Source organism: Apodemus sylvaticus, chromosome X, assembly GCF_947179515.1.
Source record: "Apodemus sylvaticus chromosome X, mApoSyl1.1, whole genome shotgun sequence".
Lineage (NCBI taxonomy): Eukaryota > Metazoa > Chordata > Mammalia > Rodentia > Muridae > Apodemus > Apodemus sylvaticus.
The window spans coordinates 62,817,981-62,835,521 of record NC_067495.1 but is presented as its reverse complement, the minus strand read 5'-3'; the positions used below and the strand labels follow the sequence as shown (position 1 = coordinate 62,835,521).

Below are 17,541 nucleotides of genomic sequence, written 5' to 3'. Positions count from 1 at the left end.
TCAACTCAAATGAAGGGCGACTCCCAAATCCTTCTGTTGCCATGGCTGCACTCCCAGCCTGCCTGCTTACATTTCCCAGAGCCAGGGAGACATCTTCACCTGACTATCTAATTTTTTTTTGTCGTCAAATTCAACATACTAAAGGGAGAACCCTCGTTCACCGACCCCATTCTTCTCCTCCTCAAGTCTCTGTTGTTAATGCTGCATGCCTGCAGCTCCACGCTGGAGACAGACTTCAGAATCACATCTGGCAACCTCCTGGTCAGAACCATTGGTGACTATAGACTCCAAGTACTATTTCCTTATCTTTGCATTCAAGGCCATTCCCATTGATCCCAATCAGCTGCTTTCCTGTCAAGCCTCTTAACATTGTTTTTTTGATATTTTAAATTTTTAAAAATTGTATGTACGTCGGTGCTTTTGCCTGTGTGTATGTGTATACACTACATGCATGCCTGATGCCCATGGAGGTCAGAAAAGGGTGTCAGATGCCCTGGAACTGAAAGTATTATAGATGGTTGTGAACTACCATGTGGGTGTTGGGAATTTAACCCAGGTCCTCTGGGTCCAGTGCTCTTAACTCCTGAGCCATTTCTCCAGCCCCTATTTTTAACAGGAAAAAAATCCTTTATGTGTATAGGTGTTTTACCTAGATGTATGTCTGTGTATCACGTGTGAGTTTAGTTTCTGAGGCCAGAAGAGTTCATCAGATCTTTCTGTAACCGGGGTTACAGACAGCTGTGAGCCACCATGTGGGTGCTGGGAAGCAAATCAAGTCCCCCGGAAGAGCAGCCAGTGCTTTAACCTCTGAGCCATTTCTCCAGCTTTGATCTCCAGCTTTGATTTTTATGGCTTGGCTTCCTTTGGAATTCTGATAATATCTATAGACCTTTTCTCAGAATGTTTTCACAAGCATAAGCCACACAGGGTGGCAAGGAAAGTCGGCTGGATTTAAGGTTATCCGTACAGATTTTAATTTTTAATTATCAACACATTAAGTAACAGGATTTAGCGGTGGCTCTGGTAACTACCATGATTTCGATGTATTCAGTGACTGGAATAATTTTTCAAGATATCTGCAGCAGTTTCAGTGACACTAAAACGTATCTGTGGTTTCTTTAGAGACAAAAGTCTCAGATACTGCTAATGTTACTGTAATGCACTGCTTGGGAAACAGACTAAATCCCAATTAGAGGTTTGTGGTCATCTGGCCAAGCACATGTGTGTGACAGGGACTCTAACCATAGCTATGATTGGCTATTAGTACTTCCTTAAATAAATGTTGTGTAGCCTATGTCCATCGTGGCGAATGCACCACTTTCAGTGTAGACCTTCTGCCACAAGATGCCAGAGCCCAGAACAATACAACTCACTGCTCAGAGTAGGTGGGTATTTTCACTGGTCTTCTTACTCTCTGGTTCCAGTCTTGCTTGAGTGACTTTACATGCCTCCACTGGCCTAATTAGAAAGCCCCATGGAGCTGAAGAGATATAGTTCATTGCTCTTGCAGAGAACCAGAGTTCGATTCCCAGTGCCCACATGGTGGCTTACTACCATCTGTGACTCCAGTTCCAGAGAATCCGGACACCTTCTTCTAACCCAAGAGGGTACCAGGCATGCATGTGGTGCACACATAGATGCAGGCAAAACACCCATTCACATACAACAAACGAATCGTCTAGCCTGGTCTACAGAGTGAGCTTCCAGAAAAGCCAGGGCTACACAGAGGAAACCCTTTTTTAAATCAAAAACCCACCAACCAACCAAACAAAAAAGGCTTTTATAAAAGAACACCCAGGATTCATGGTTTTGCAGCACCTAGTAGAAGCAGTCATTCTAAGGTTCTAAGTGACCATGAGGCTCTTGGGCTTCCAGGGTGCTTTCTATCCTTCTCTTACTACCACATGTAAAGTGTCATGCAGAGCATAAGCACAGTCTTGTATAAATTGCAGTTGTATCCTCGTTAGGAAGCACTGGGCAGACACCCTAAAAAGCATTAGTTGCTTCTTTGACTTCTTAATTGTTATTTCTTAAGAGTAAAAATATTTATTTAGGACTATTTATTATAGTGTTTTCTCCTTTTAAAAAATTTATTCACTTAAAAAAAGAAAAGTACAGTGCGTACACTGTAGCTGTCTTCAGACACACCAGAAGAGGGCATCAGATCTCATTACGGATGGTTGTGAGCCACCATTCATGCTGGGATTTGAACTCAGGACCTCTGAAAGAGCAATCACAGAGCCATCTCTCCAGCCATGTTTTCTCCTTTATAAAGCACTTTTTAAATATTATATGGAACCACAGAAAATTGCTTTGGGCAATTTCATAGGGTTCAATCTATTACATGTTCTTGCTTGTTTCTGGCTGCACTCCAGGGTGTTCTTAGTCCCATTTTACAGAGTGGAGATGAAACAAACTTTTGACTAAGGATATATAGGAGGCTTAAGACTTGAATTAAATTTGCTGGATGCCAACCTACATGCTCTTGATTTTTAAGGTGGGATGCTCCAGCTTGGAAGAGTCTCAAAGCAACGATGTGGGGAGAGACAGGGTCACGAGACTGTTGTCTGAGCTTACCCTCAGGAGCCCCAAGTTGGTTTTACTTTGGGACCTTTTCTTAGTGGAGGAGATCAGTGGGTGTCCAGATGTCTACATATGATGTTCAAAGTGACAAGGTGACAAGTTTAAATTTGGGGACTTTTAGAGTAAGAAGTACAACCAAAATGATATCCAGGCCATGTGATACCATGGAAGACTATGTCCATATCCACAGATGCATTCATTCATCTGAACCATCTACTGGGGAGTTTCCACAGAGGTGCCAGGCTCTCCACAAACCTTTGTGCTATGGATTTGGGTCAGAGGTATATGTAATGGGGCTTCTGGATCTTGGCCAGCTTGTGAAAGGGCAGGATGTTGGGAGCCAGAAAGCCACCATGTCAGCATTTTGAGTTGCTATGAAACCACCCTCTTTTACCAGCCCTGCTTGGTTTGTTGGGAGCTTACAGCTTGTGAGATCAGGCAGAAAGAAGCTAGCTTGCTGCCTGGCCCTTCAGGAGTCTGATACCATAGAGAGTTTCTGGCTGCAGGGCTGGCCACCAGAGTGGTCAGGATGAAAGAGGAACGCTGGCACCCCACCCTATGCACTTTGGAGGCGATGGGGACACTGCAGGCAGTGCTGGCGACCAAGAGCTCCCTCCCAGGCTTCCACAGGAGTAAAATCGTTGCTCTTGCAGCAAAGCTGCTCTGAACCTTGGCTAGCCCCAGGCTCTGTTTTGGTAGGTGGCCAGTTAGGAAGGGCAGGCAAGGGAGGAGGACTGGCTTGGAAATCATCAAGCAGTTGGCACTGGGCCACCACCTTTGCCCAGGCAAACTATGTGGCCCTGGAAGGGATAATCCCATTTCTTAGCATCCTGTTAACCTCAGGGGCGGGACAGCCCTCAAAACCACTATAGAGTCCAAATGGTTCCCCCAGACTTGGCCTAGGGCATTCAGACTGGGCCAAAGCTGCATGTCTCCTCACCTGGGCTCCACAGACATTTGCCTCCTTCCACATTGCCAGCACCCATCAGGTACCAAACCCCAAGCTCAAATCCCCTTAGAGCCAGCAACTGTTCCCTTGCTCACCATTCCACGCTCCAGGCTGTGATGCTACGGCTGTCACCACTGTTGCACAGGACAACAGTAGCTGTGGGCCACCAGAGTTAAGATCTCACAGTTGAGTAAGCCACAATGTGGGTTCCTCCCACCACACCCTCCCTGACCTCAGAGCTAGGGCTTTCCTCAAAGCCCTGTTGCCACACAGCTCAGCTTTTGAAAAAAAAAAAAAAAGGAAATGGACACTGAGTCTTAAATACAATGAAACTTGTAAAAAGAGCTGCCTCTGAAGGGGAGGGGGGAGGACAAAAGGAATCTGGTGCTGAGCCTCAGAACACCCCTGAGTAGCAGGCCCTTTCTTCATCTCTGGCCAGCAGAACTGGAGCACATGGAAAAGAGGAGGTCTTTGGTACCTTTGCTCACAGCTCAAGGCCAGAGAGGTCACAGCATCTAACGTCCTAATCCATCCCTACCAACCACGGAGGCTCACAGCTCAGGTGACATTTTAGTTTTCCCAAACTTCACTGTCCACTGCCATTGCCACTAGCCACGTGTGACCGACTCATAGGCATTTGAAACGGGATGGAATTGTAATCTACACTAGATTTCAAAATCCAACAATGGACAATGTTTTAATGTAGATTATATGTGATCTTATTTGTTTTATTGGATTAAATAAAATAAAATATATCATTAAATTAATCTCACCTCCTTTCCTATTTCTGTGGTGCTGGGGGCAGAACACCGGGCTTCGTACATGTCAGTCAAATGCTGCACTGCTGTTATGCCTCTGGCCTCTTTTTATTTTTGAAACGTGACTACTGGAAATGGAGGCTACTGCTGCCAAAACTGCTAAATAGATGAATGGAACAAAATAGATAATCTAAAACAAGCTCTTGTATATAAGAGTAAAGGTGGTATTTCAGATCTGTACATTTGAGTATGACTGGAAAATCCAAAAATTCTTATGTGCCTTGTTATAATGGTTCACATAACATTTCTCCTGGTTGGAATGGTGCTGGGTCTTCTATTTTAAGTAAATGTCCACTGATAGGTTCTATACATCATGCTGCATCCACACAGATGAGGGCCAGGGCTGTAGCTCAATGGCAGAGCACCTTCCTAGCACATGCACAGCCCTGGGCCCCTAGCACAGAGAAAGAGGAAGTGGGAAAACATTGGAGTTAATAGCAAATTAAAAAGCAGGGCTCGAGGTGGGGTGGGGTTAGGGAGAGCAAGAATGGGGCATCGTGGTGTATGTCTATAATCCTAGCTACTCAGGAAACGAAAGAGGATCAAATATTCAAGGCTAACCTGAGCTATAGAGTGAGTTCAAGATCAGTTGGGTAACTCAGTGAGAGAGATCCCATTTCAAAAACCATAGAGGGCTGGGAATACATATACCTTAGTAGTAGAGTGCACAGAGCTTACTTAGCACATGTGAGGCCTTAGGTTCAGTCTGTAGTACCACAGAGTGGGGGAGGGGCAAATGGAGGGTGTAGCAGTGTACTTCTGCAATCCTATCACTCTAGAGGTTGAAGCAAAAAGGGCATGAGTTGAAGTACAGCTTTGGTTGCACAGCAAGATGCTGTCTCAAACCCAAATAATACCCTGAACAACAACAAACCAACAAGCGAGGGTCAGAATGTACGGTGCCATCTTCAATTGTACATGTGAAACACACACAGGCTTTCATACGTAGGGAACAAGTCTGTAATGACACAGGAGTCACTATTCCCATTGCTGTCCTCCAGGGAGTCTGTGGAGAACTTGAGAGTGCGGGGTGGGGTGGAGGTGGAGATAGGACTATGGCGTGCCCTTTCCCTTTGAAATGTTAACAAATGTGAGGTTTTTCCAATGGAAACCACAAGAACAAAAATAGATTACTATTCCATGCATTAAAATAATATACTAGAATATTTCCTATAATCAGACTATTAAAGGAAAAATAAATCACTTTTTCTTTTCAGCACTGTCTCTATTTGTAAACATCCCTCTTATTTTCTTCTTTCTTACTTTTCATTTTCTGTCCCCTTTCTTCTCCTCTTCCATTTTTGGAACCCACAAGGATCTGTGAATGAAGAGCCATTCCCTTTTTGTTGGCCCTTGGCCCCCCTCAAGTGGGGCTGAGCTCTATGTTAAAAGGGTTGAAGCAACAAGACTCATCTAGAGAAAAATTATCTTGCCTAGTGATTACATCACATTTCTATTTACACAGACCTGCTTAGGAAGAGGAAAATAGCAGCCCACAAAATGATTTTCTTTTTCTTTTCTGGTTCAAGGGTCATGAGGGATGGGGTAAATGTAGGGGGTAAGATGGCTTGGTCCAACTTTGGGAAACCAATTTAATTGCCACCTGCAGTTGAAAATCGCTAAGAGGGTCAAACCTTCTGAAAAGGAGAACTATAGAAGTTGAAGAAAGGAGAAAAGCCCTCCAGCTTCGGCGAAGTAGGTGTAACAAGAGATTTGTTTGCTCTGAGGCAGATGGGAATCGCAGTCCTTAGAGTTTAATTGAGAGAGGGAGAAAAGACAAGAGCTCCCCACCAATTGTCAGTAGATAATGGCTTCTGAAGGGTGGGCCTGCACGGATTGAGAAAGGCAAGCCCCGTTGATGAGTGTGGGGACAAGTGGTGTGGGAAAATAGCACATTCTTTATTGAGCTCCTTCTCAGTGCACATGAAACAGTTTCAAATAAAGAGGGGCCTTGGGTGCCTATTCGAACCCCACGCCTGCTCTGCTTAAAGGAAAGGTTTAAGGAGCGAATGCAGCGAGGAGCAAAGGCTTGCCCAACATGACAATAAATCATTTGCATGGAGTCCCCATGGGAACTCAATGCATGCTTACCTGCAGTTATGAAACTCAAGTTCGTCCTTGGCCCTTACCATCTCTTCCCCTTTCAGACCCTCTTGTCTCCTGGCCTCTCAGAACAAAAGCTCCTGGGCTAAAGGTTTGAAAGGAATCCAATTCAAAGAACATATACTGGCCCCCCAGGAGATTGTAGACTAAAGAATGTTTTTCACAGCCTCCCTTAATGAAAACTATGCTATTTTTAAAGTAATAATATTCCATTCAAACCTTGGAAGTGAAGGATTTACTTTTAAAGGGAAATCCGCATCAAATGCAAAGCCAATGAATATCTGGCTTTATTATTCTTCACAAAGGCATATTTTTAAAATGCTAAATGGTCATCGACCATTATGAAGTCTAGTGACTGATTTCTGGACTGAAGGACTAGCATCACGCCGCTCTATATAAGGGACATGGGACCTTAAACAGTGACCCCTAAGCAGATTTGAGATTGGCTGCTACTTGAAGTGATCGAAGTCATGCATATACAGTCAGTCAAAATACCTACTGTGTGTTCCTCACCCCACAATCAGTCCCTCAGTCAGTTCCATCAATTCCATTTCTACAATCTACACATATCTGATCATTTCACACATTGGCATTACCATTACTGCCATAGTGGGCGGAAGTCCCCCAAACACTCTCTTCCTGCCTTCTGGGTTCTACCCAGAAGCCACAATCATCTGTCTGTTTATAGGAACTCAACGAAACTTTCAAGTTAGACAAGCCTCTGAGCCACACCCCCAGCACAAGTAGTCAGTTTAGGGAACCAGGCAGAGATAGGCAGGGGACATGGGAGGAGGGCACTGGGGAAGGGGAATGACCAAGAACAAAGCACAATGACACATACATGAAAATGTCACAGCAAGACAGTTTCGTTGTATACGAACCTAAACATCAATAATAAAATCAACACAAACAAAAGAATTCAGACTGGCCATGGTGGTGCACATCTTTAATCCCAGCACTCTGTAGGCAGAGGCAAGAGGATCTCTAATGAGTTCAAGTGCAGCCTGGTCTATATAGAGTTCCAGGCCAGCCATGGCTATACACAGTGAGATTTTGTCTCAAAAAGTAGATAAAAAGAATTCTTCTACCATAGTTCTCTTCTGCTTGGACTTTGCATGAGGTCATCTTTGACTAAAGTCTGCCTACCCCTCTGGTTTGAAACCGCCATGCCATCTAGGATCATGTCTGATTTTTGCTCACCCTTATGTCCCTAGGCTCCACTTCATGGCTGGCATAGAGGACACATTTATTGGTTGAGTAAAGAAGTGGATTTTCTTTTCTTTTCTTTTTCTCTTTTTGAGTCAAGGTCTCACTCCGAAGCTCATGCTGACCTGGAACTCACTATAGAGACTGGAACTCTTGGTGACCTTCCTGCCTCAGCCGCCTGGGTACAGGGATTGCAGACATGAGCCACCTAGCCCAGCTCCAAGGAGGGAATGGCAACAGCTAATGTTCTCACTGCACTCGAAAGGTAGCAAATACCTCAGCTGATGCTCAGAATAACCACGCCACAGCCCTATTTGTTCTCATTTCACAGGCGATGAAAGCAAGGCCCAGAGTTCTGCCTTCATTGACTTAAAGCAGCTTGCATTGAAATGCAGCTCTGACAGGGTCACAATGCCATGCCATTCTGGCTCTGTCTCCTTGGAGAACTACAGAGCTGAAGAACGCGGCGTGGAGTCTGAGCACTTTGATATATCTTGGCTGAATAAGAGGCCACTTCACTCAGGCCTTTAGGGCCCAGAGGCAGGTCCTGTGGGGGACTCCCTGCCAACCAGCCAGGGAAGGGATTCTAAATCAGGCTTTCCTGGATGACTTAGAGAGCCACTGTAACTACAGTGACCTTATTTCCTGAATCAAAAAATCAGGATTCTTGGTCTGACAAAGAATAGAATCCTTAAAACTAGGACTTTTTTTTTTTTTTTTTTTTTTTTTGGAAATCCAGGTCATGGAGTTGCTGTGCCTGTGCCACATGGTAACTCCATAATGGGGACTTCTCAGCAAATTCTGGCCCAGCCTCTTCAGTTCATTATATCTCAAAGAGATAAAAAAAAATAATCATAAAAACCAAACTGTTTCTGGGCCTCACACCAAATTCCTTCCACCTCTTCTTTCCATGTGTTTGCTTAATTACTTCCCTTCCTCACTCATCTTTTCTGTTATCAGCTTTCTTCCTGGTCTGCATGAGCGACTTTCTAGGTCCTGCTTGCCGATGGATGCCATAAACAAGCGGTTGAGGGAAATCACAAGTGAAACTGTGTGGGAACCATGGCAACAGGGCCCATGGCAACGGGGGGCCAAGCACTGAGAGACAGCCTTCCCCACCCATCCTGGCTTCTGCTTTAGATCGAGTGGTACCGATAAGGCCCGATGACTCCACTGTGTCATTTAATGAGGCAACACTGCTTGCAAGAGGCAGGCATCGTGGCAAAATTCTGGTCCTAGTAAGTGTTGCAGCGCTCCTCTTTCACTGGGCTATGAAGCAGTGGCAAACTCACAGAAAAAAAGGTGTGGCGACAGCTAAGGTTGGATAGAGCATTTGCCCCAAGCACCCTTCATATTTGGCTCAATATACTCAGAGTTCCATCACTGGGCAGACGGGCTCCAGTATGAGGGTGACAGTCATAAAACTCAGGAGCTGCCATCCTTGAGGACTTGGAAGGCAACGATTATATCATCCAAATGATCCATCCCAAGGGTTTATTCCAGTGTCTGGGGAAAGCACACTTCCAGTGAGTCAGAGTGAGGTCTCCTCCTGTGGAGATTATCTATCTCTCCAAGGTACCAGATATCCAAGAACCTGCACCTCCATTTCCCATTCAAGTTAAAAAAAAAAAAAGAAGGAGAAACAACCTCTGTCTTTCTTTTCCTCTCATTTTAAAGGCTGAGCTATTTCAAGCTATGCCAAAGTACCATTAGAAACAAATTCATTTTCCCATATTTGCCCCAGCCGAAACTGCTGTACCTCCCCAACTGCAGAGGAAGTGCTGTCCCAAACTGGATGGCTCTGTCCCACACGCATGCTTAAAAATTGTAAGCTAGTTTATATTGCTTTGTATATTCTGATTCACATCGAATTGTACATAACCTTTTTGCAATGTGTGCTCTTTGCTCCATGGCATGTTTGTGAGAGGCATCCATGCTGAGATAGGTAGCATTTTCAGGCAAGCTGATGCTATGTAGTATTCTATTGTTGGAGCATACAGTTTTATTTATTATTCTGCACTCCCTCTCTCTCTCTCCAATCCCCCTATCTCTTTTCTGAAAATAATACCGGGGGCTGGGGAAGATGGTTTAGTCAGTAATGTGCCTGCTACACAAGCAAAGGGACCTGAGCTTGGTTTCCAAGGATGGTTGTAAAAAGCCAGGCATGGCAGCATGTTGGTGTTTCCAGGGCTGAAGGGAGGTGGTGTGGAGATGGGCAGGACTAGACAAGTGGTGAACTGTAGGCTCAATAAGAGACCATGCCTCAAAAGATAAGACAGAGAGCAATAGAGGAGGACACTGACCATCAACCTCTAGCCACCATATCCATGTGTGCACATGTACACACACACACACACACACACACACACACACACACAGATACACACCTACATTGCATACATACAAAAATAACCATGTTGTCAAAGCTGGGCATGGAGGTGCACACTTGTAACCCCAGCACTTAAGAAGCTAAGGCAGAAGAATTGCTGGGAATTCAAGGCCAGTCTGGGATATATAAGGAAACCCTGTCTCAAAACAAACAAACAAGAAACTGCACCATGCCATTATGAATATTCATCATGTATTTGACATGGTCCATTCATATGAAAATTGTAGCATGAATAAGAGGAACACAATAGCTGAGGGAAAGGGTAAGAGTGTATCTTTTAATTTATCATGCTGATGATGGAACTCCGGGCCTGTGCACAGGAGACAAATATCTATCAGCAAGCTATACCCCCAGACCCTTTTTGAGGGCAATATTTTGGTGCTTAGCCAATGTAATTGTCCATGCCCCATTTCATCTAATAGCTGAACTTGCATAAAGTTATACTAGAAGAATACTTGCATGTGTGCACAGTTAAATGCACAAGGACGCTCACTGCCCACTGCTAAGAATAGGATGTTGCTGCTGTCACCCTGTATCCATCAAAGGGGGTAGGGGCAAATAAACAACCAGTGAATCATCTACCTCATAGAATGTCTTGGACTTTAGAAGAAAGAAGACTAAGAAGGCTTCCTCATCTACCTATCCTATTCTCCTGGGCAGAAGAAATAATGCTACTTATACTACAGAACCAGATATCATGGAGGTAACTTGTACATGTCTTTGCCTTAGATGGAAAGAATCTTGCCAATGACAGGTAGGGACCAGGCCAGAGCCCCACCTCTGCAAGACTGTTGAAACCTTAGTGGGAGAGCTTCATTGTGCCATACTGCAGTGGTAAACTCAGAGAAAAAGGGTGTGACCACATCTAACGTTAGAGTGAGCATTTGCCCCAAGCACCCTTCATATTTGCCTCAACATACTTAAAGCTCCCGCAATGGGCAGGCAAGCTCCAGTATGAGGGTGACACTAGCAAAACATTGGCAAACAGAGGAGATGTTTTGCCTTGTCACCATGCTAAACAACTAGCAGAAACAAAGGTTTTCCTTTTACTTTTGAAACATCACTAAGTGGAACTGTTTGGAGAGTCTGGCTGTGTGTTGCCTTGGGAAGTCCAAACTTAGCTCAAGACTCATAAGCAGGGACTGGAGAGATGGCTCATCAGTTAAGAACACTTGTTGCTTTTGCAGAGGACCCAGGTACAATTCTCAGCATTGAGGTTTACTACCCTTTATAATGCCAGTTCCAGGGGGTCAGATTCCCTATGACTTCTGTGAACACCAGGCATGCATGTGGTGCACATACATACATACATACATACATACATACATACATACATACGGGCAGGCAAAACGCTCAGTCAGGCACATTAAATGCATGGCAGCTAACATCCATCTTTAGCTCCAGTCCCAGAGGGATCCAGTGCCCTCTTCTGGCCTCTGCTGACACTGCACACATGCAGTGCACAGATACAAATGCAAACAAAACACCCTGTTATACCATTTCTGGGCATATACCCAGAGGATTCTCTGGCATGCAATAAGGACACATGATCCACTATGTTCATAGCAGCATTATTTATAATAGCCAGAAGCTGAAAAGAACCCAGATGTCCCTCAATGGAGGAATGGATACAGAAAATGTGTTATATTTACACAATGGAATACTACTCAGCAATTAAAAATAATGAATTCATGAAATTCTTAGGCAAATGGGTGGAACTGGAAAATATCCTAAGTGAGGTAACCAAATCACAAAAGAACACACATGGAATGCAGTCACTGATAAGTGGATGTTAATTAGCCCAGAAGCTCTGAATACCCAAGGCACAAATCACATAACAAATGACTCTCATGAAGAAGTAAGGAGAGGGTCCTGATCCTGGGAAGGATTGATGTAGCAATTATTACCACGACAGAGAAGTGGAAGGGGGTTGATTGGGGAATAGACAAAGGGAAGAGGGCTTTTGGGACTTATGGGGAGGAGGGAACTGGGAAAGGGAAAATCATTTGGAATGTAAACACAGAATATAGAAAATAAAAAAAAAAGAAATCTCAAAAAATAAAATATGGCAAACGGAATTACATCCAATGCAAATGAATCTGCTTTGTAAAGGAGGTAACCAAGAGTAAAGAGACAAAAGCAAGAGCAGGAGAAGCTCACAAACTATGCATATGCCCAGAGACTGAGTTACCATTATTTCTAAACTAAGTTTGCATTGCGTTTTCCTTCACACAGTGGCTCATCTGGATTCAAGAAAGAAAGGTACAGTGGTAAAGTGTGGGTTTTCCAGATATGCACCACAAAGGCCGTGGGAGATTTAAAACACAGGGTTGGTTGGTGTGGTAGCGACCTGCCTGTGGGAACCTAGCGAGCCGGGTGGAGAGATTTTGGAGCTCTGAGTCAGAGTCTCTGCAAGATAAAAACAGGTCAGCCATTTGTCAGTACATGGCCAGCCAGGCAGCCAAGACAGAGATACAAACACGAGAATGTGTCAGTTCTATTTTTTAAATATTTCCTGCAACAGTTAGAGCCCAATGACTAAAGGTTAATGTCCTTAATTTACCAGTAAAACAAACAAAGCCAATGCCTGAATCACACACTTTAAACGTGGAAGGAAATCAGGGCTGGAGAGATGCCTCAGCAGTTATGAGTGTATACTGCTCTTGCAGAGGACCTGAGCTGGTTGCCATCAATGCTCAGATGAGGTGCATAGGAAGAGAGCCAGCCACAGTTTAAGTCCTGAAGCTGGGCGGTTGAAGGCTGCCACCATCTTCATGTGAAGCCAAAGGCACTCAACAGTTTTGACATGGGGATAGGGCTCATGAAGTCCCACTTCTCACTAAGGGCCTGGGGCACTGCAAAAGGGGGCTGCCATTTTCCTCCAGAGTGAGAGAGGGCAATGAAGAGTGACTGCTCAAAACACAGTACCTACACACGTCTGAGGTTGTCAAGGAACAACAGTTTTAAAGGACAGAATCAAGCAGGATATAGAGGTGGCTTGCTACTCTAATGAACTTTTTCTTTAGCATATTGACTTCACTTTAGAGAAGTTGGAAAAAGAAAAAGGTGTTTTTTTTTTTAAGAAAGAGGTGTTTCTGAAGTTAGAATATAGTACAGATAAGCTGAGGCGATGACGCATGGCTACAACTCTACACTTGGGAAGCTAGGGCGGGACTGGGTGAGTCCAAGGCCAGCTTGGTCTATATAGTGAGCTCTAGAGCAGTCAGGGCTATTTGACAGCAAAACACTATCTCAAGAAAAAAACAAAAGCCCAAAGTAAAAACAAAAACAAACACACAAAAGCAAAAAAGCAAAAAAAGAAAAGAAGAAAAAAGAAAAGAAAAGAAAAGAAAAGAAAGAAAGAAAGAAAGAAAGAAAGAAAGAAAGAAAGAAAGAAAGAAAGAAAGAAAGAAAGAAAGAGAGAAAGAAAGAAAATAGTAAAGAAAAGTACATGGATGACTGCAATTCAGGAGACACTGCCATGGGCCAGGAAGGCTGTAAGACCAGAATGTCAATAGCATTCAGTGAACATATCTGTAAGCTCAAAGGTATGAAGGCAAGGACAGGGTAGTCAGGAGTAGGGAGATGCTTTCTGGCTAACACCAAGGGGAAGGATACTTGAGAATACTCTTCCAAGCTTTAGCCAGATTCCAGATGCCTTTGTAAGATGTCCTAGGAAATGTGCAGTCGATCAGGAATAAGTTGGAGGTGGCACATCAAAAGGAGCACATCAGCCTGATAGTCATGTTCAGTATGGACCCAAGTGGGTCTGAAATGTGGTACCAGAAGATGTCACCAAGATGCTAATACCTATGAGAGTCAGGCACTGAAGCTAAAGTGAAGGCTTTTTCATGAAGACTTATGTGGGGATTGCTTTTTGTCATGCATTCTTTGTGATATTAAGAAAAACATTATGAGCTGGGCATGTAGCTTGGTTGGAAGAACGTTGGCCTATTATGCAAGAAGCAAGAAGCCCTGGGTTGGATCCTTAGTATAAACTGAATGTGGTGGTGTGGTGTAAGCCTGTCAGTCCAGCACTGTGCAGGTAAAGGTCAAAGGATCTGAAGTTCAAGATCATCCTTGGCCACTTATAAAGTAGGAGACAAGCCTAGAATATGGGAAAGACTATTGAAAGGAAGGAAGAAGGGAGGAAAGAAAGAAAGGAGGGAAGGAGGGAAGGGAGAGGGAGGAAAGAAGGAGGGGGGGAGGAAGGAAAAGAAAGAAGCAAACACTATGTAAAGTATGACAACACAGAAAAGATCACCGAACAACCTTCAGGTAAAGGTGGGAAGACCATCTGAAGAACGCTAGATGATTAGGCACTATTGCTCAAGGCCCAGACTCTGAGGCTATGAGTTAACTTGTGGGAGAATGAGAAGCTGCAAACGATTTTTTTGTCTGATAGTGGTTAAAATTAATTCTGTTCAGCAGGAAAAGTAGTCCCCCCAAATTATAGTTATATTATCTTGTAGAACAACCATTTTAATCATACTTCAATTTTCTTTTCAAGACTATCATATCTATTTCTAAAAATATTTTTAGGTGCTAGGCATGACTTCTACCACTTAGCTATATTCTAGTTCTTTTAAAAATTTTGATTAGATGTATCCGTATTCTTCTTCTTCTTCTTCTTCTTCTTCTTCTTCTTCTTCTTCTTCTTCTTCTTCTTCTTCTTCTTCTTCTTCTTCTTCTTCTTCTTCTTCTTGTGTGAATCCTTTGCCTGCATGTATGTATGTGTTCCACATGTGTACTTGGTGCCTTAAGCAATCAGAGGACATATTGGATCCACTGGAATTGGATTTATGTATAGTTGTGAACCATCATGTGGGCTCTGTATGTGTGTGTCTGTGCATATGAGTGCAGGTGTCCATGGAGGCCAGAGGTGTCATATCCCTCTGGCCCCTCAGGTCCTCTGCAAGAGCGGTATGTTCTCTTAACTGCTGAGCCATCATCTCTCTAGCTGCCCCCCTTTAAAAGTGTTTCTAAGAAGCCAATGCCATTAATTATATTCACAATGCTGTAAAGTGGCCAGTACTATCCATACCTAATTTTTCATCATCTCAGATGGAAACTACATATATATCAAGCAATCGTTTCCAAGTCTGGGAGTATACACAGTGGGTTAAGGCTCCTGCTCCAAACCTAATGACCTCCATTTGATCCTGAAACCCACAGTAAAGAAAGGAGAGAACTGAGCCCTGCAAGTTGTTCCCTGACTTTCACACACACAAACACACATGTACATGTGCAAACTCGCACACACATACACATTAAATAAACAAACATCTGTGTTTGAAAAGAGCAGTAATTTCCCATTACTCCTCTGCTTTCCCATTGCTTATCTTCTCTTCTAGGCCCTGGTAATTTCTAATCTACTTTCTGCCCCTATGAATTTGCCTATTCAAGATACTTCATGTAAATGGGAGTTCTTTGTGTCTTGCTTCATTCAGTTAGGGCAATGTCAGGACTTAATCATATTATAGCATATATTCGAACTTCATTTTATGGTCAAATAATCCATTTCCTACTTAGAGCACAGTATTTTATTTCTCTCTTCACCCATTGATAACCATCTGGGTTAGTTTGAACTTTCCATTATGAAGACTGCTGCCATGAGCATTCTTGTTCGGATATCTGTTCAAGGGTTTTGAGATTCTTGGAGTATGTACCTACAAGTGGAACTTCTAAGTTACATGGTAATTATGAACTTTTTGAGATAATTCTTTGAGAAAAATTTAAATATATGGGTGTTTTACCTGCCTGTATATCTGTGCAGCACTTGTGTGTAGTGCTCAGAGAGGCCAGAATCTCAGAGGCAACTGGATCTCCTGGAACTGACTCCATGGCTGTGAGCCATGGTGTGGGTGTTGGGGAATTGAACCAAGATCTTCAGCAAGAACATCAAATGCTCTTAACCACTGAGCCATCATGCCAGTCTCTTTTTGAGGTAATTCTATGTTTAACTCTCAGGTATTTCTTGTTCTCTGTTTTTGCATGTGTATGTGTGTGGGACTATGTTCATATGTGTATGCATGTGTGTGGAAGCCAGAGGTTGGAGTTGGGTGTCTTCCGTGATCTCCCTGTACTTTTGCTGCTGAGGCAATGTCTCTTCCTGAACCTAGAGCTTAACAATTTTGCTAGTCTAGCTAGTTGGCTTGCTCTGGGCATTACAGATAGGCTATCACACCTACTTGGCATTTATGTATGTGCTGGGATTCAAACTCAAGTTCTCACACTTGCATGGTAAGTACCTTACCCACTCACTGCACCATCTCCCCAGCCCTTAGGTGGATTTTCAAACCAACTTTACCACGATGCTGGTTCATTCATTAGTAAGTTAAACAAATCTTCGATATCTGACCCCAATATATTTTTGAATGAGTTCATGTTTTAACTCCTTGAAAATTATATTTTGATAAGGATCATTTGTTGACTTTGCTAATCTCTAAAACCAAATGCTGACCCTTGATCTCCACCTTGGCCCCCATTACTTACTGCATGCTCCCTAGAAGGAAGTAAAGGAAATGAACCCTCCACCCTGCTTAACTGGGAGGCCAGCAGAGTATTTTGGTAATTCCAAAGAGAAAGGAAATTTAAATTAGAGTCCTGTGACAGTGATGGGAAATGAAGTCATGTGAAAATCAGGCAGGGCCACAGAACATGTACATTTGTTTCTGCTGAGAATGTATGAAGACTTTTCTCCTGTAAACACAGAACTGCTGCTAGTGTGGTTGTCTGCTATGAAACCCCTAGAGGAAAGCTTTGCTTTAGGTAAACCCTGAGACCAGGTACACTTCAATAAAACCCACTGGAAGAGATGGATGATTTTTTTCTCTTATTTTTAATCTCAAAATTTACGCTCACTGACATTTGATGGGGGAAGACAAAACATCTGAGGAATCTTTTCTGACAGGGAATGAAGAGAAAGAAATAGATTCGGCCTGGGGTCTGAAGAGGAAGCCGGCTGCAACAGGAAATGGTCAAGGGGTGCTGGGGAAGGAACTCACAGAGCCCCAGCTCCTCAAACAGGGCTTGTTGTGGCCTCTAAGTGTAGTACCATTCGTTCAACAAGAAAGCTATCCTGGGTAAGCAAGATGGTTCAGTGAGTAAAGGCACTTGCAACTATGCTTGATGACCTGAGTTTGGCCCTTAGAGCTCACACAATGGAAGGAGAGAACAGACACCCACAATCTGCCCTCTGTCTGTCACAAGCACATCATGGCATTCCCAACACCCATCCAATAAAAAAAATAATTGAAGGAAAAAAAAAAGAAAACTCTCACAGAGTCCTAATCACACATAAAACCAGATGTAGTCTCCATCTCATATATTTTTCATGTTTCAAACCGAGAACATCTGCTTTTGGAAAAGACAAAAATTATGAAACCTCTATTTCTCCCCTCACAGCTTAAAAGGAAGTAACTTGATTTTGATGACAATTTTCTCACTTTTGAGACAAGATATGGAAGAACAGATGAATGCAATGGAAGAAT

General features: G+C 43.4%; 1 protein-coding gene across 6 annotated transcripts in view; it reads right to left on the bottom strand.

The window, feature by feature from the left end:
- Nhsl2 (NHS like 2) overlaps positions 1-17,541 on the bottom strand; it is a 243,405-nt gene that overhangs the window by 50,008 nt on the left and 175,856 nt on the right. For 3 of the 6 annotated variants that reach the window (XM_052170388.1, XM_052170389.1, XM_052170390.1), the window contains exon 1: positions 3,628-3,704. The exons of the other annotated variants lie outside the window; for them this stretch is intronic. The gene's annotated coding sequence lies outside the window, so the exon portion shown is untranslated. Of the gene's footprint in view, positions 1-3,627; positions 3,705-17,541 lie in introns of those variants that run through there. 6 annotated transcript variants of the gene reach the window in all.